Here is a 17,087-nt window from a genome sequence, read left to right as displayed (position 1 = left end):
TTTCCCTGCTCCGCTCTCAGCTCACTGGCTTTATCTATGCTCTATTTGAACAGTGCTGGGGTCTCCACTTATCCCTAAAAATCCCATTCCAAACCACCGGTGAAGACTCAAACAAAAATGTAAGCACTCTGTCATACAAAACCCTAAGTCAACTGGCTGCCTAACAAACTTCTGTCCTGTCTGGGGTCCTATCCCTCTTGCAGCAAGAATTCAGTGCCCTACTGGTATTATCAGGGCAGTCAGCAGAGCCTCCTGCTGCAGCTTTTCATGGGAGAAGCTCCTCACTTTGTAGCTAGCAGGACCAGACTGCTTACCTGGCCTCAGGTACTGGCTTTAACCTGAGATGGCTGGAGGACACCAGACCGGTTCACTTTTCCACCATCCATCACCACCACCTCTACAACCTGAGACTGTACTCCACCCTTGTCCCATGAGCCACTGGGGATCTCAGCTGGTGGCTCCTCCATGGAGCCATCACCACAGGTGCATATGTGGCAAGCTTCATGGACACCCCAGTCTCCAGCCTCTTCTGTGGGCAGAGTGAGACCCTGGCATACATGACCCTCAAGTGTGCCAGGCTGCAGCCCCTCCACCTCCAGAACCTCCTCCTGAGGTTCTGGTTGAATTTCACCCGCCACCTTTTTCTCTTTGGGGTGTGTGTGTGTGTGAGAGAGAACAAATGAACCACCAATGAATGAATATGACTCTTTTTACTAGCACTAGTTCCTTTTTATGTCTAGAGGAGAGATAGGGTCCACTACAGACAAGGAAATCCTCAATGCACATTTCTGGGTTCACTGGGGTTTTGTGGGGAATGTATGTGCAGATCTACACAAAATAATAGCAGAGCAGAATCATTAGGTTTTCAATTTCAAGAACTCATTAGTCAGTAATTTCCTTCAGACAGAGCACAAGAAAGGTGTTTCAGTTCTAATTGTGCGTGCAACAGCAGCTCTATAGATACACGTCCAAATTACAATTTCCTATTCCAGAAACATACTTCTCTACCAAGTGTCATATTCTTTATCAGGGAAGAGGTGGGAGGGAGTCAAACCTGTGCTTCACCCACATCCAGACCTAGGATGCACAATCATAGAATAAGAGTGTATCTTCTGTTGCTGATCTAGATGCCATAGGACAGTCTAACCAAATTTGTCTAGAAGTATTTCAACTTGCAAAAATATTTCAATCTTGTTTTGTTCTATCTTGCAATCCAATTACTGCTCTGAAAGGATTTTACAGTAAATATTTTCCAGCTATACAAGGGAGGGCTGTCCAATGAAAGGCAATATAATAATATGCCTTTATCTTGCTTTGATAAACTTTTGCAGTTTGACATACCAGTCATATAGTAATGTTAGTTCATAGACAGGTCTAAAATGATGACCAATTCTGAGAATGCATAAACTAAATAATTTAATCTTTCTATGCCTTTATTGAATAATTTTGGTTGCATCCAGAAAATTGCACTGGATTAAGTCAGTGCTGAAAAGTAAAGACAGTGTATTGAAATGTCTCTGATATTCCTATTAGCTCCTAACAAATGAATGTGCGGGCATGCATGCGCATGCATACATGAGCACGTACATACACAAGCACATACTTATGGGACTAATCATTTTCTCTGGACTCACATATGTGGAAGACCATTCATCTAGATGTCCTGCTGATCACATAAAAAGGTATGTATCATCTGTTTCCACAGCATATTTGTCCCAGACTGAATCTGTCATAATGTCCCTAATTTACAGGAAGTGTGTACAGGGCACGCAAGGTACAAAATTACTTAGGATGGTCCTGGTGTTTTCTAGAATATATAGAATCATAGGACTGGTTGGAACTTCCAGCTTCATCTTCTCTAAGATGCTGTGGCTCATCTAACATCACACAGTAGGTAAAAGGGCAGATCTGGGAACAGAACCAGCTCTGGGCCTTATATACCAAATTGAATTATACAGAGAAAATCCAATTTCACCATCATCTCTGAAAGCCATAGACATTACATTTTTATAGAAAAACAGCCAAAACAGTTAATCACTGGTAGAAATGCCAACAACAGTGCAAATGTAGTACTCGTGCTTTTTTGTTTTACTTAGATGTTTGCGTCGAAAGGAACCTTAGCAGATCATTGAGTCTGACCCCTGCTCTGGGCAGCAAGGAGCGCTGGGGTCAGCCAGGTGCATGTCTAGCCTCCTCTTAAAGACCCCCAAGGTTGGAGAGAGCACCACCTCCCTTGGAAGACCATTCCAGATTCTGGCAGCCCGTACTGTAAAGAAGTTCTTCCTGATGTCTAACCTAAATCTGTTCTCCATCAGTTGATGGCTGTTGTTCCTAGTTACTCCAAGGGATGCCCTGGTAAACAGAGCATCTCCTATTCCTCGCTGCCTCTCCCCACAATGAATTTGTAGGCAGCCACAAAATCACTTCTCAGCCTTCTCTTGCAGAAGCTGAAGAGATCCAGGGTGCTCAATCTCTCCTCATAGGGCTTTGCCTACAGGCCCTTAACCATACAAGTGGCTCTCCTCTAAACCCTCTTGAGGTTGTCCACGTCCCTCTTGAAGTGTGCCACCCAAAACTGGATGCAGTACTCCAGCTGCAGCCTGACCAATGCCACATAAAAAGGAAGTATCACCTCCCTGGACCTGTTTGTCATGTACCTGCTAGTGCATGATAAACTGTGGTTAGCTTTACTGATCATTTCATCACATTGATGACTCATGTTCATCTTGGAGCTAACAGTGACTCTGAGATCTTTCTGCTGCTGTGCTGCTGAGAAGGTCCTCCCCCAGTCTGTAAGCATGCTGGTGATTCCTTCTTCCTAGGTGCAGCACCTTGCATTTGTCCTTATTGAACTGCATCCTATTCCATTCTTCCCACTTTTCTAACCTCTCCAGATCCACCTGGATTCATTCCTTACTTTCTGCTGTGTTAACTTTACCCCATAATTTAGTATCATCTGTGAATTTGGACAGAGTGCTTTCCACGCCCACATCCAAGTAAGTGATGAAGACAATGAACAGCACTGGTCCAAGGACTGAGCCTTTTGGGACTCCACTGCCCACATTTTTCCAGGTTGATACTGATCCATCCACTACCACTCTCTGGGTGCAGCCCCTAAGCCAATTTGCCACCCACCTTCCCTTTAGCATTACTTTCCCTGCTGGACTCCCACTAATGTAATCCTTAATCATTTTTTCAAAGGTTTTCCTAAGGATAGAGGTGAGACTAACTGATCTATAGTTATCCGGATCCTCCTTCCTCCCCTTCTTGAAAATAGGGACCACACTGGCCCATTTTCAGTCCTCTGGGACCTGACCTGAGCATCAAGAGTGCTCAAACAGCTGTGTCAGTGGCTCTGCTATGACACTGGCCAATTTCTTCAGCACCCTTGGATGAAGAGCATCCAGGTCTGCTGCCCTAAATGCATCAAGATTCTCCAAGTGTCTCTTCACTAAGCCATTGCTAACAGTTGGTGGACTGGTTTCCCCTTTAAGCCTGTCTATGATCCAATTGGGAGATTTGTCCTGATCTGAGTTCAGGAATACAGAGGCAAAAAACTAACTGAAGAGCTTAGCTTTGTCCCCCCCTATGTGTCACTAATTTCCCTAGTTTGTCTTGTAGGGGTCCTATGTTACCTGTTGACACTGGATTTTGACCCAGCACCTTATACCTTTGTTCCAGGTGGGCACAATCCTCAGACCGACCATGACAGCTGCCAGTTGATAATAGATTATTGACACAGCCTAAGAACAAAAAAGTAACAACACACACAATCAAACAATTCTATATTAACCAATTCTAGGGCTATTATCAGAGTCAAAGTACATCTGGTCAGGATGCAGGCTCCACTCTGAGGCTCTCTCTCTTAGGTGTCAGTAGTCTGGAGGTGGGATGTCCAGGCCTACAGTGGGGTAGGCATGAGATGGGCTACTGGTATGCCCTCAGTCCATGGGGACAGGGATGGGGACCCCTCTCATGGAGCAAAACAGAGAGGGACAAGGAGGGATAGAAAAAATGGAGGAACCAGTAAGACAAAGAGACCCTTTATTAATCCTGGATCTCTGCTTTTGTATTCTCCTTCCCCCTTGATCACTCCTGATGGCTCTTCATTCATGGGTATCTCTGGTTTGTTGTCTCTCTGTGGTCACACATCCATGTATCCTTCTAGGCCTTGTAATTTGGTCTGTTCCCCCAAAACAGAGACTTAGCTCCCCCCCGCCCCCCGCGATCTCTACAGCCTTGTTGCTGGTGTCACTTATCTTGTGTTATGGGACAGTATGGTACATACTTCTTTGATTCCCAGGCCGTGTGTCCTTGTTTTGTTAGATAACCTGTCTGCCTTGAAGGCTGTGATCTTATGTTATGGCATACCCTCCTTCATTTCTCATGCTGTGTCCATCCGTTGGCCATGCTGTGCTAGACAGCCTGTCTGCTTTCAGGGCCATGAGAAGCTGTGTGTGCGTCTCCCAAGCTCTTTAGGAATCCATTTAACCCCTGCTTTCCATCTTGACCCCTTATAATGCCTATATCTATACCGATAAGCCAATTCCCCAAAAAACAGGCCTTTAAATACTGTTTCTAAGCCAACACTACTCTGAGCCTTCTTTTTACTCTATAACTGAAGAAAGACTTTTTGTTGTCTTTAATTTTTGTTGCCAGGACCAAGTCCAGTAAAGCGTTTCCCCTAGGGGGACCGTATACCTCCTGTGTTATATGAAGGTCCTGTATACAGGCTAAGAACCTACGTGAATGGTTGGATCTAGCTGACTGCTTCTCCCATCAGATACCCTCTAGTTTAGTTCACCCATGACAACCGTGTCCCATGACCATACGGCCTCTGAGAGATGCTGATTCCATGTCCCTTGATCATACATCCTCTGATGCTAGCAGATCTCTACTATATTTCCTTTAAATGCTCTTCCTAATCTACACTAGCTGCCAGAATGTTTCAAGAACATTTGAGGAGTTGCCCAGAGACTCATTCTTAATTTGCTGACTGCTTGGCAGAAAGGCTGAATCAATAGATCTGTGGTGTGGGAAACACCCAATTCATCTGAATGGTAATTTATAGAACAGCTGTTTTAGGGAGTGTAGGTGGAGCCTGGGAAGAGTGAGTTTTATTTATTTATTTTTTATTTCACCCTTGGTCAGTATTTTTGAGAAGAGGGGAATAAGAAGGGAAGCCTCTCTCTCTGTGTACCTTTATGAAACAAAGGGGAAAAAAACAAATAAGCCATTTTTTGTGGAATTTATTCTAAGATTAACAGCCTAATTGGCTTCCACATAGATGTTTTATGTACATATTTAAGGTTCTGCTTGTACCAAGCAAAACTAAAGGACTACTGTAGCAGAATAATCATGAAACTAATGAGGAAGGGTAAACATGCAATAAAATGTTTTAATGTTTGGCCAATATGATTCCAATGGAACTTAGGCAGTTTTGAAAATCCCATTAGATATCTCTCTGCATTTTTAGGTACTATAATAGCTTTGAAAATCTGGATCCTAGGGATTCAGCAGCCTAAGCCCTATTGCTTTTTCATGATATTTATACATATTTAGACACCTGGACATTTGAAAAAAATTACCCCAGATTTAAAAATACACAGTTGCTAAATTGGAAGTCCTATAGCCTGGAGCTCTAGGTGGGAAAATAACTCTCTGCCTGCTCTTATTGCCTGGTAAAAGGAGGAACCACAGCCACACAGTTGCTTCATCTGCATGAGTCATTTATCCAGAATATCAGATGTACATAAACTTATCAAATGGATAGTGCCTCTCTGCACTGATAAACAGAAGATTGTACAAGGTCAGAATGCCTTCATTTGAATGATTTTTTCCCTTAATTGATCACTGGCATTTTTTTTTAACTATTCACCCTAAGCAGTCACAAACACATTTTTTGGGGGGGTAGAACAACTGAATTAGGGGTGGTGTTATTTTTATGTTGTGGCAAAGAGTTTGCTCAAGATTTCTGTAAATGATTTGTTTTCCCTTTATGTAGGTTATTTCTGTTGAGAAGACTTTGGTAATTATGCAAAGATACATTTTTGGTCATGTCACTCAGAGGTGAGCAAGCTCTGATAAGCTTCTTCCTTAGTTTCAAAATAAAGCTGAAATTACTATGCCTTGCTATGTGGCAGGCCTTGGAATCATATCTGCCCAACTACATTTCAGGACTCTGGGGCTGAGCTACTCACCAGGCATATCTACACATGACTTTGTGTGCCTAAACTTAATGTGCCTTAGCCTAAGGTGCATGAAGGTGTTTCAGATGTGTGTCTACACGTGGATGCCTTAAGGCACTTTACTGTGGCTCACTGGGCAGTCTGTCCTGGTCAGCACCCTGGACAGATCCCAGAAGCCCTCAGCAGTATATTCAGGTGGTGCAGCCCAGTACCAGCTGAAGGGGTGGGAGCCTCCAGTCATCCTGGATGCAGCTGGCTTGGCCCTGACCCCGACTCTAACCCCCTCCCTGTGTTCCTGCCTCCCCAGTGTCAAATGAGAGCAGGATGGAGCTGAGTCTGTGGGGTCCTGCACTGCTGCCAGGCACCTCCAACCACAAGACACAGGTGCTGTTCTGAAAGGTGCAGATGCTGGTGCTGGAGTGGTGGTTCCAACATCAGTGGTCCCTGTCAGTGTGCACTAAATCAGCAGAGAGGACAGGAGGCATGAGGGACAGGCTCCCCCATGACTCTCTGCAAGGAAAGGGGGCAGTGTCGCATAGGCAGGGCCTTTGCTAGCTGCTCTCCTGTGCCTTTCCCTTGGGGCAGGTTTGCTGGCTGGGCAATGCAGCCCTGCAGAGGTGGGATTCCTCACTGCCTGCCTGGGATTCAAGCACCCTTTGAAGCCTGTGCTGGGGCTCCTGCCCAGGACAGCAGGTGGGCTGGGACTGCATCTTCCCCCAGCACCTGGCATGGCTTTCTCTGCTCCAATCACCTCCATAGCAGGCAAGCACCTTGCCTGTGTGCTGCACACTGTAGGTGGGAGAGGCAGCGTTGGCTCCTGGTGGCTCTGTGCAGCTCAGCCTGGGCAGGCTTGTGAATTGGATGAAAGAGTCTGGTGGGACAGATCCAGCCCATAGGCTGTATTTTCCCCACCCCTGGTTTAATAACTGTTGTGTTCTTTACAAATTCATAGCCAGCATTACATCTGGTTGAGAGCCTGTTTCTGTTGGTATGTTAGGCATGATTTGCAAACACCAATAACCTGATCCATTTAACTAACTAAGTCAAAGAAAGCCTTGAGTCCTGGTATGTGCAGAAATAGAATGCTCAGGCCCCTGACAGATATTGCATTTAGACATAATTAACCAGTTAATCATGTCTTAAGTAGTAATGTTGCCACATGTTCAGATAATTAATGGCACAATAAAACAGGAAATAAGCCACAAAGTTATTGTGCATATTTTGTGTAATAACTTTGTGTTTGGTTCCCATCACACTTTAAATAAATATGTGGCCAGGCTGTCAGCTGATCAGGATTCCTAGCCTCAGAAACATACCAGAGCTCTGGCTCCACTGTGCCCTGGGCCTGGGGGCAGCAGTCAACTGATTGTTGTTGTTCCCAGCCCTCAAGGGTACCTGCAATATGGCATGATTGGGATCTGATCCTGATCCCACAATCATGCCTCCTGCCACATGTAACATAGCAGATGGCACAATTGTTGGGATTGTGGATCAAATCTTATCATGCCTTTAAATGCATGTCTACTAGGGGCCTCAGACATCTGAGGAATCTTACAGACTATATAGCTGGTGCCTCAAGCAGAAATGCTTTCAGAGTTAGGCACCAGGTAAGAGAGAAGGGGTCCAGGATTGCAATTTTGCAAATAGGCACCTAAATTTAGTGCAAGTCCTTCTTCAGACATAGCTGTGAGTGATCTAGAAGTTCTGAATAGGGGCTTAAACCAGTGATTCATCTTAGTTTTAAGAGAGTCCTTTATCTGTATTTGGCTTGAGGTTGTTATATTCTTTGTGGAGAAGAGGGGTCCTAAATACATTTTATTACAAGATTCTGTACTCCAACTTGTTCCAGCTCTGTAGCATAGTTACTCTTATGACAATTCCTCCATGACTAATAGTTGGTGTTCCTTTGCAAGAAGTTTTTCCAACAGCCTGCATTTTTCTGTAGATATCCTGTGGCTTACCCAGAAGGACTCTACCATTTTACATGGCCTTTTGTGCACTTACATTTTAGGAACAGCAACTTTAAAGTTCAAAAACATGATTTTTTTTGCTTCCAGAAAGTCTTGTGTCAATGCATCTGTGACATTTCTGCTTGCTGGCACTGCATTACAGCTGCATAGATGCCCCACTATAGCTCTCTCACACATGAAGGCTGGGGAATCTTTGCTGAGCTGATATGTTCAACAGTCATTCACAAAGTGCTGCCTCAACACCAACCATAAACAATGCCAAAAATCTCTCAGTTATGCCACATTCTTTCTCAGTCCTGCTCTTTCTTTGCTAGGTTCAGCTGCTCCAAACTAGGAAGTTTCTGATGGGTAAAATGATCACACTTATTCCTATCTATGCTTCCCCCTCAGTGGTTCTTGGGTTGGTTGTAATAAATAGAAAATGAAGGTCTTCCTTGGTTCACTGAAGCTCCACAACCACAGGCCCCATGAGCTTTGCAATCTGAACTCTTCTCCCTGTCATTTTCACTTGTTGGGAAAACAGGAATAAAGGTAAAATAAAACTTCCTCACAGATCTAGAATCATAGAAGATTAGGGCTGGAAGGACCTCAGGAGGTCATCTAGTCCAACCCCCTGCTCAAAGCAGGACCATCCCCAAGTAGATCATCCCAGCCAAGGCTTTGTTTATCAGGGACTTAAAAACCGCCAAGGATGGAGATTCCACAACCTCTCTGGGTAACCTGTTCCAGTGTTTTACTACCGCCTAGTGAGAGAGTTTTTCCTAACATCAAAACTAGTTTTCCCTTGCTGCAGCTTGAGACCATTGCTCCTAGTTCTGTGTTGGAAGCACACTTCAGGTAGTTGAAGACTGCTATAAAATCACTCTGTTAGAATGACCCAAATATATCTCCCTCTTTACCGAATGCAGCATGGCTTCAGGCATCACATGACTGGAGTCTCAAAGTGGAAATCATACTATATTGCACCACAACAAGTACATTTTGGGGCTCCTAATCATCCATGGTTTTTGTTAATGATATGTAAAGAGCTCTCAGCTCTCTCTTTCTAAATTATGCAAAAGCCAAGGAGCTAACACTGTGTAATAAAGCTCTTAGCACTTTATATAAATTCTCTAAGTAGTGACTGAAGCTGAAGAACTTTAGAATCAAGTGTGTAAATTAAAAGTTAAAAAAATGTGTTCCTTGTATGGTCACAGAAAGGAGACATAATGGAAACAAAATTTGGGGGAAAGCAGCATTTTTCTTTCTTATCATCAATTAAACTGTCAGGCTTAGCGAGATTAGCCTCTTGTGCTAATTGTGCTACTGTTATTTACATCTTAATAAATTAACTGGAGTAAGATAGGGACCTGGAGACTGCTTTTTCATTTAAATTGTCCTATAATCAAAGTTTTGAGTTTCATGTTATTACCATTCAGACATATTTATGTAAAAATAAAATATAAGCACTAGATCACAAGTTGTCACATCCCTTTTTAGATTAGACTTTATTTTAAGGGGTTTGTACAGTATACTAATTCATCTGATCTTAAATAAACCTGATGATAATGAATTGATTCCAAGTGATCTTAGTGTTCATCATTGTTGTCTTTAACTTGAGCTACTATCTTCCATGTTTTGCTTTCTTGTAACGTAAGAGTCATAATTGTGCTTCAATTGATGCTAAGCAATACTGGGTCTACTACCTATCTTATTAAAATTAAAAAAATCCATGATGAGCACTGAAGTTCACACAGCTTCAAACCTAACAAATTTGCAGGTTTCCTGGGGCTAGATTGGTACTTAGCATGACCCTGACTGAATAAGTGCATTGACAAGAAAGTTAAATTATTTTACAGGATAGCTGAAGCCTAAAATAAAAACCGCTATGATAGAGTGCTTTTAACTCAGTATGAGACAAAAATCTGAAATCTAGCAGAAAGAAGTTTCTGAAGCAGAAGTTTAAAGACGACACCAGATTAATACTGAATCTAATTAGTGGAAAACTGTAGTAAATGCCTCGGGGCGTGTGTAGACAAAATGGGTGCCCTAAATTGAAGCAGTGGGTTTTTAAAAACACCGTTTCAATTTACAGTGAAGTAAACCACAGTGTCATATACACCCATGACTTACCTGCCTCTCTGGTGGCAGAGAAGAGAGGGCGAGCTGCCAGTGGTTGGAGCGGTCCCTGGGTTATGGAGGGGTGGAGCTGGTGCTTCCCTCTGTGGCATCGATGGCACTCCCCCAGGTGGCACCCTCCTACAGGCAGGTGGTTTGGGTGGTCTTGGGGGGCACTGCAGCCATGTAGTGTAGCTCATGCATGCAGGCAGGTTCCAGGGGGGAAAAAAAAAAAGATCAGGTTCGCTGCTCTTTTTTTTTTTTTTCCTTTGGTGGAGCCTGCCTTCCTGGGCTGCTGCCAGACTGCCTATCGGGGGTTGCGCAGGCAGCCCATAAACTTGCATGAAGCCTGGTACTTCGTTCCATGGCTGTAAGCCAACAAACTAAAACTCATCAGAGGTGTTTTAGTTTGCTGCACCCCAAAGTTATTTAAGACTCATTACGCAGCTGAATGTGCTACAGCGGCTCGAATTAATGCACAATACACCGCTGATGTATGCAAACACCAACACCATTAAAGCGGTGCAGAAGCATTTACCCTGCTTTAAACTGTCATGCACACATTCCCCTTGTTTTGTCTACATACACCCTTCAACTGACCAAAAGCTCATACATGGGTTTCATTTAATTCAGCTTGGTTTTTGAGAGAAATGTATATCAATTGTTCAGAGAGAAATATTGTGGAAACAAACATAATTGTAGCCTAGCACAGCAAGAGTTATGCAGGCTAGAAAAATTCTGCTCACAGGGAGAAAAACCGCCTGAAAATTGTAGCTGAATTTACAGGGAAACTCTACAGTCCTTGGAAATGGCTCCACTGCATTTACCAGGCTATACAAGTATTATAGGTTGGTGAAAATAGGTATCAGGTACTTGGGAAAGCTATCCCACTGAATTTGGCAGTCTCTAAATAGGGATGGGCAATTATTTCAGCTGGAGAGCCGCTTAACTAGTTTTGGTGAGCTGTCAAGGGCCACAAAGGGTAGCCCTTCCCCTTGATGTGGGCTTTGTCCCCTGGTTACCATTTTGGGACCCCAGTCCCTGGCTGCACATGGTGTGTCAGGGTGCAAGGCCAGCCCCACCTTGCCCCATAGCTGTAGCTCCTGTGCTTTCAACCCAGTCCCCAGCCACATGTGGTAGCAGTGTGCAGTGCCAGCCCAGCTTAGCCCCATAGCTCACAGCTCCCTGTGCTCCTGCCCCCTTTTCCCACTAGAGGTCCCTGGCCCTGGCCTAGTGGGGCACCTACCTGCATTTCCATGCTTGCAGGCAGGGAGGCTGGAAACAGCTTTAGGATGGCCAGGAACAAGCTCTGTCAGGCAGAAGCTGCTTGTCTCTAGTACCCACTAGCATGGGTGTGGGGCAGGTCAGGCCAGGCTGGAATTGCGGGGGTTGCTTTCTTTAGCAACCAGAACTGCACCTTCTGCAGGGATGTGCTGGCTTGCAGAGGGGCAGCCCAAGGGGAGGGCTGGCAGAGGGCTTACAAAATGGCACCTTGGGCCAGATAGAATTGCCTGGCAGGCCAGATGTGGCCCATGGAATATATTTTGCCTGCCTCTACTAAATTGCAAATTATTTCAAGAATTGAAGAAATTGAACTTATCTTTCAAAGCAAGTATTTTGTAGAGATATTTCTTTTTGAAAGAAGACCTATTTGCATGATTTTTATGATTACATCAAGTGTAGTAGAAACAGGAAAAATGCCAAATATTGGGAAATATTTTACTTGAAATATATATTTAAATGCTTTGACTTGAAGAGTTTCATATTTCTATATACATTTGTAGTAATGTTCTTAGTTTGTAAAACTAAAATTATATAAAGTGAGAGAAAAAACACTAAAACAAGGTGTATATGGCTTTAAAAGGGTCACTTTTATTTCTAATAATACTGTTATTATTCAGTAGAACCTTTAGTTTCTAAATCTTGGTTATCCCTGGGGTTCAGCTACAATACGTGTTTTGGGAGTAGGCAAATACATGGATGGATGGATGATCCTTACAGTCAGCAAGCCTTGGGGAAGCCATCTGGTTGTTTATATAAACATTGCTTATATCCTGTGATGCTTCAGAAATGTGAATTTTAGATAAATAGTGTAGATTCTGATGCATATGCACTCTACCAATTATTGACTAAGCATACATGTCTGGCAATAAAACCATAAGAGAAATTCTGATGCACTTCTAAATAGCAACAGGGATTATATTACCCCTTCTCTTTCATGTGGTCTAGTCAAATCTGTGGGTGGTTGAATCTACTGTGGAAGCAAGAGCCTAAAGTGTATCAATAGCTACTTTGTAGACATATGAAATCTGTGGCAGGCCAGTTGTTACCAAATCTGCCCATTACTTTGGGGTGTGCTCATTTATTAGGGATAGTTTCTAGGGTCTTGGTGATTCTGTCAATGTGCTATACATTACTATAAATACTATACGGAAATACTATACGGAGCTGTATTTCTCCCTTCTGCAAGCCCTCACCCCCAGTGGAGCTATCTTGCAGGACTCAATCTCAATGGGCTGGGTTCCTCCAGTCACCAAATCAGTCATACACACAAACACACACAAATTAACGTGACACACCTGACCTGGCCGGGCTGATCAGCATGGACAGGCTGACACCCTCATATGCCAAGAATCAGTTCATAAGAGCAACAATAAAATGCAGTCAGACACAAGCACACAGGTAAACAGAATCCCTCTGAATCCAGCTGGGTGTCCAGCTGACACCCTCATGGGCCAGCATTCAGTTCATAAGGGCACGTCTGAGTCAAACTGGGTCAATCAGCCTGTACAAGCTGATCCCCTTATGTGTTTCAAACTCAGCACGTCCCAATCTTTGGCCTCTTGATGAGCAGACCCCACAATAATTTGGGCTTCACAGGGATCTTTAGCATAGGTAAAAGAAGCGTTGCTGCAGAGCACGGGAGGAAAGAGAAGCAGAGAAGGAAAAATATACCCAACTACTACCAGTTTGACTATAAAAGTTATTTATTGCTAAGCATATGAAATATATAATAGTACTAGTAGTAATAGACATGCAAAAGAAAAACAAACACCAACAATGACAATACTACCCTGGTTTCACTAAGTATTTGGGGAAACTTAGCTCAAGCTTAACTGATACAGTTCAGGTTCAGAAGTTTATGCCTAGAAAGAAGACAGAGAACGCTGGGATCTCACCTAGTCCACGGTACTCAGGCTGCAAAGCTGACAGGCACAGTCCGTAGCACAATCCTTGAAGAGAGAGATGATCTGTTCTTCCAGCGTCCCAAGAACGACAGGGGATGGTGTCAGCACAGGGGTTTTCTTCTTCTCCTTCTTTCCTCCTGCTTCTACTTCTTTTCCTTCCTTTTCCTCTTCCTCTTCTCCCTCTAGCAGCACACACACTTACAGATTTTTATACCCTCAGTTCAGCTGCTTCGAAGCACCCTCAGTAGTGTAAATCATTGTCTTTTCTATTGACAAGGGGTTATCTGGTTTGGACCATCTCAGGAAACTGATTGATAATCAGGAAACACTTAAGATTAGGGAGTAACCCAAATACTTGGGAGCCAGCTTGAAATTCCTATGGGTGGCAGATATACTGATGGGATATCTCATGGTTTCTTCAGGAACAATAGATAGCTTGCAGCATCAGGATTTTGGATTTTTACTTGTTGTGCACAAGCCTCAGCTTAGCATGACTTTTCCAGATCTTACTATAGTCTTTTAACAGACTTAAGACAATTATTGGGGTGCTCATAACCTTTTGTGGAGAGGACTCCCACCAGTCGTCTCGGGAAAGATATGACAACACCTGGGATTAGGGCTCCAGCAGGCTGGATGCTGTGATGAACCCTTAACCATTGTTCAAACGTTGCCCATACCCCCTCTGACTCGGTCTCTTGCCTCAGCATTCCCTAACCCGACAACTGAGTTTTAGTCAATCAAGTTTAAATAGGCCTCCCATAGTGGGACCGGGGAATGTACGGCCCGAGATGCCTATTAAACTTAGAGCTGTGTGTGTGTGTCTGGGGGGGAAAAGTCCTTAGTAAATCCAGATTAGAACTGGTCTGATAAATGCTGAGCTGGGTGTGTGTGAACATGGGTTGATTAACATTGGAAGCACAGATTCCCCATCATGCAGCGCTCTCCTGCTTCTCTGGTCCCAGAATTCACTGCAGTCTCTGCTTCAGGCTTTCTGTTTTCCGTCTCTCATGTAAATGAATTGTCATCTGGTTCCATCTCAGATGTAAATGAGACTTAGGGCAGTTGATTCACTCTTGTCACCCTTATCTGGTGACGGTCTTAGGTGCGTCTCTCACTGCATCTTAATCAGTTTCATTTAGGTAGAGGAGGGGAGGGAGGGGGGGTGAGTCCTTTGTGAGTCAGACAGACTGCATCCTGTACCAGGGTTGCCCAAGAATACAGAGCTGAGACGTAACACAGTAGGGGGTGCTCCTGCATTGAGCCACCCACCTCACTGCGCCGGACCACCTTCCAGGCTCTGAGTGCCTCCCTGGAGGCGCCTCACGTCTGGCTGACCCCCTTCCTGGAGCACACCCGCTAGCCTGGGGTTAACACTGCCACCATCCAGGGATAGGCTTGATTCTGGCTCTGTACACCCAGGGAAACACAGGCCTAGTAACTCTCAAAGGTACTTAATTCAATTCAAGAACTTGGGATGCTTCCCTCAGTTGGAAGCACAAGTAGTGGTCTCCCTTAATCAGCCGAACCACGGGGATCCCAAGGCATAATCTAGACCAACTCCCAATAAGTCTACCATGCTAGGTACAAAGGAGAACATTATTGGTTACAAGGGGTAGGACTGGAATAGGGTACAGAGTAGAGCAATATCGGAGAAATTCCATACAGTAAACTGGCATGGCTTGGTAGCCTTTGATCACGTATCTGAGTTACTGCAAGCTATATATCTAGTTAGATCTCAGGTAGCTTACTCACAAGTATCATCCAGAGGTAGGTGGAGATTCCATCTGGAGGCAAGCAGTTCCTTGATCATGAGTTTTGAGAGAGAGAGCAAGTTTCAGATGGTCCAGCTCTTCTCTCTGAGTCTTCCTCATGGCTGCCTCCCCCTTTCTCCTGGGCAGTACTTAAGTTATATAGCCCTTATAAGCTCATTTACCTGGTCCAATGGAGGCCAGCATCTGTTGGCTGTCAGCCAACCAATTTGAAATGCATCACTAGTTGCTGGGAAGACTGGCAGTTCCTAGCTCCCAGGGAGCCCAAGCCCCTCACCCAGGTATGTGATGCCAGTCACATAGGCAGAGAGAGCAGGTTTCTCCCCTCCCTCAGGAATGTATCCAGTTCAGGTTACCTAAAGAGATAGGGTAAGGTGTGTACCCTCTGCAGGGCCCATCTTAACCAAATTGTCACAGAGCAGAGTTTTTGGGAAGAAACAGAGGTGGCCTTCTGCCACACAATCATGGAAGGGGAATGTGAATAAGACATCTACTCTGTGTAATTTTCCAACCCTACCACCTTCTTTTCTTTCCCTTTATGTACTGTGGAGGATTCACAAAAATTATTTTGTCTTTAGAAATGCAGTAACTCCCTTCAGAAAGTGTTGGAAAGAGGCATGAGGGATTGGGGCATTGTCCTTTAATAATGTACATTGTAGAATAATGTAAGTAACATCATAGAGGTGTAACTGGACAGTTTTGTACTTTAGGTTGTGGTGACTCATGGCACTGGGATGCGGGTGGCAGCTGTGGCAGTTGGACAAACAGCACGGTAGCTGCTATATTTGTATCCTACAAGTCAGCATCTTGCGATAGTTCCCCACCTTTCCACCCCTTAGTTATGCTACTGTAACGTAACCCATGGTATAGGAATCTGAGACCCTTTTTCACATGTCGTAGGTAAAGGGAAGCAGCCTTGTTTTAGAGGTGACAAGAGGTTTGCTATTTTTCTATTCGCTCTTTCCTTAGACATCAGCCAGATGTAGGTGTCAATACCACTTGTAATTTCACTTTCATAATGACATATGGGAAAAGAGGAGGCCAGATGACTTGAAGATGGGGTTGGATGGCTATATACTTTATATACTTGAATACAAGACACGGTTTTTCCCCCAATCAGCATGGGGAACAAAAGCTCCTCATCCTACATTCACATACAAGGAAACCACATTGCATATAGTATCTATCGTTAAACTGTTGCCAAAAAGTCGAGTGGGTAAGGTAACTAGTAGGGTAAAAGTGCTAGACTTTAGGAAAGCTGATTTCAATTAGCTCAGGCGATTAGTCAAGGACGCACTGCAGAGTAGGAGTTCTGAAGAGATGGGAGCCAAGGAAGGGTGGCTGTGCCTTAAGGAAATGATCCTTTGGGCACAGAGGCAGACGATCCCGATGCGAGGAAAAGGAGGGAAGGGGGCCAGGAGGCTTATTTGACTGACCAGAGAAATCCAGGGCAGCCTACAGGCCAAAAGGGGGGCACATAAAAAAAAAGTGGAATCGGGGAGAGATTAGTAAAGAGGAGTATACCTCCTCTGCTAGCGCTTGTAGGGAGGCAGTTAGACAGGCCAAAGCTACCATGGAGCTGAGGATGGCATCCCAAGTAAAGGATAACAAAAAATTGTTCTTTAGATATATAGGGAGTAAGAGGAAGGCCCAGGGTGAAATAGGACCCCTACTAAATGGGCAGAAGCAATTGGTGACAGATGGGGGGGACAAGGCTGAACTCCTCAATGAGTTCTTTGCCTCAGTGTTCCTAAGTGAGGGGCAAGACAAGTCTCTCACTGGGATTGTAGAGAGGCAGCAGCAAGACGCCAGACTACCATGCGTAGACCCTGAGATGGTGCAGAGTCACTTGGAGGAACTGGATGCCTTTAAGTC

The sequence above is a fragment of the Alligator sinensis genome, unplaced genomic scaffold, assembly GCF_000455745.1.
Source record: "Alligator sinensis unplaced genomic scaffold, ASM45574v1 scaffold1122_1, whole genome shotgun sequence".
Taxonomy (NCBI): Eukaryota; Metazoa; Chordata; order Crocodylia; family Alligatoridae; genus Alligator; species Alligator sinensis.
This window is presented reverse-complemented; position numbering follows the sequence as displayed.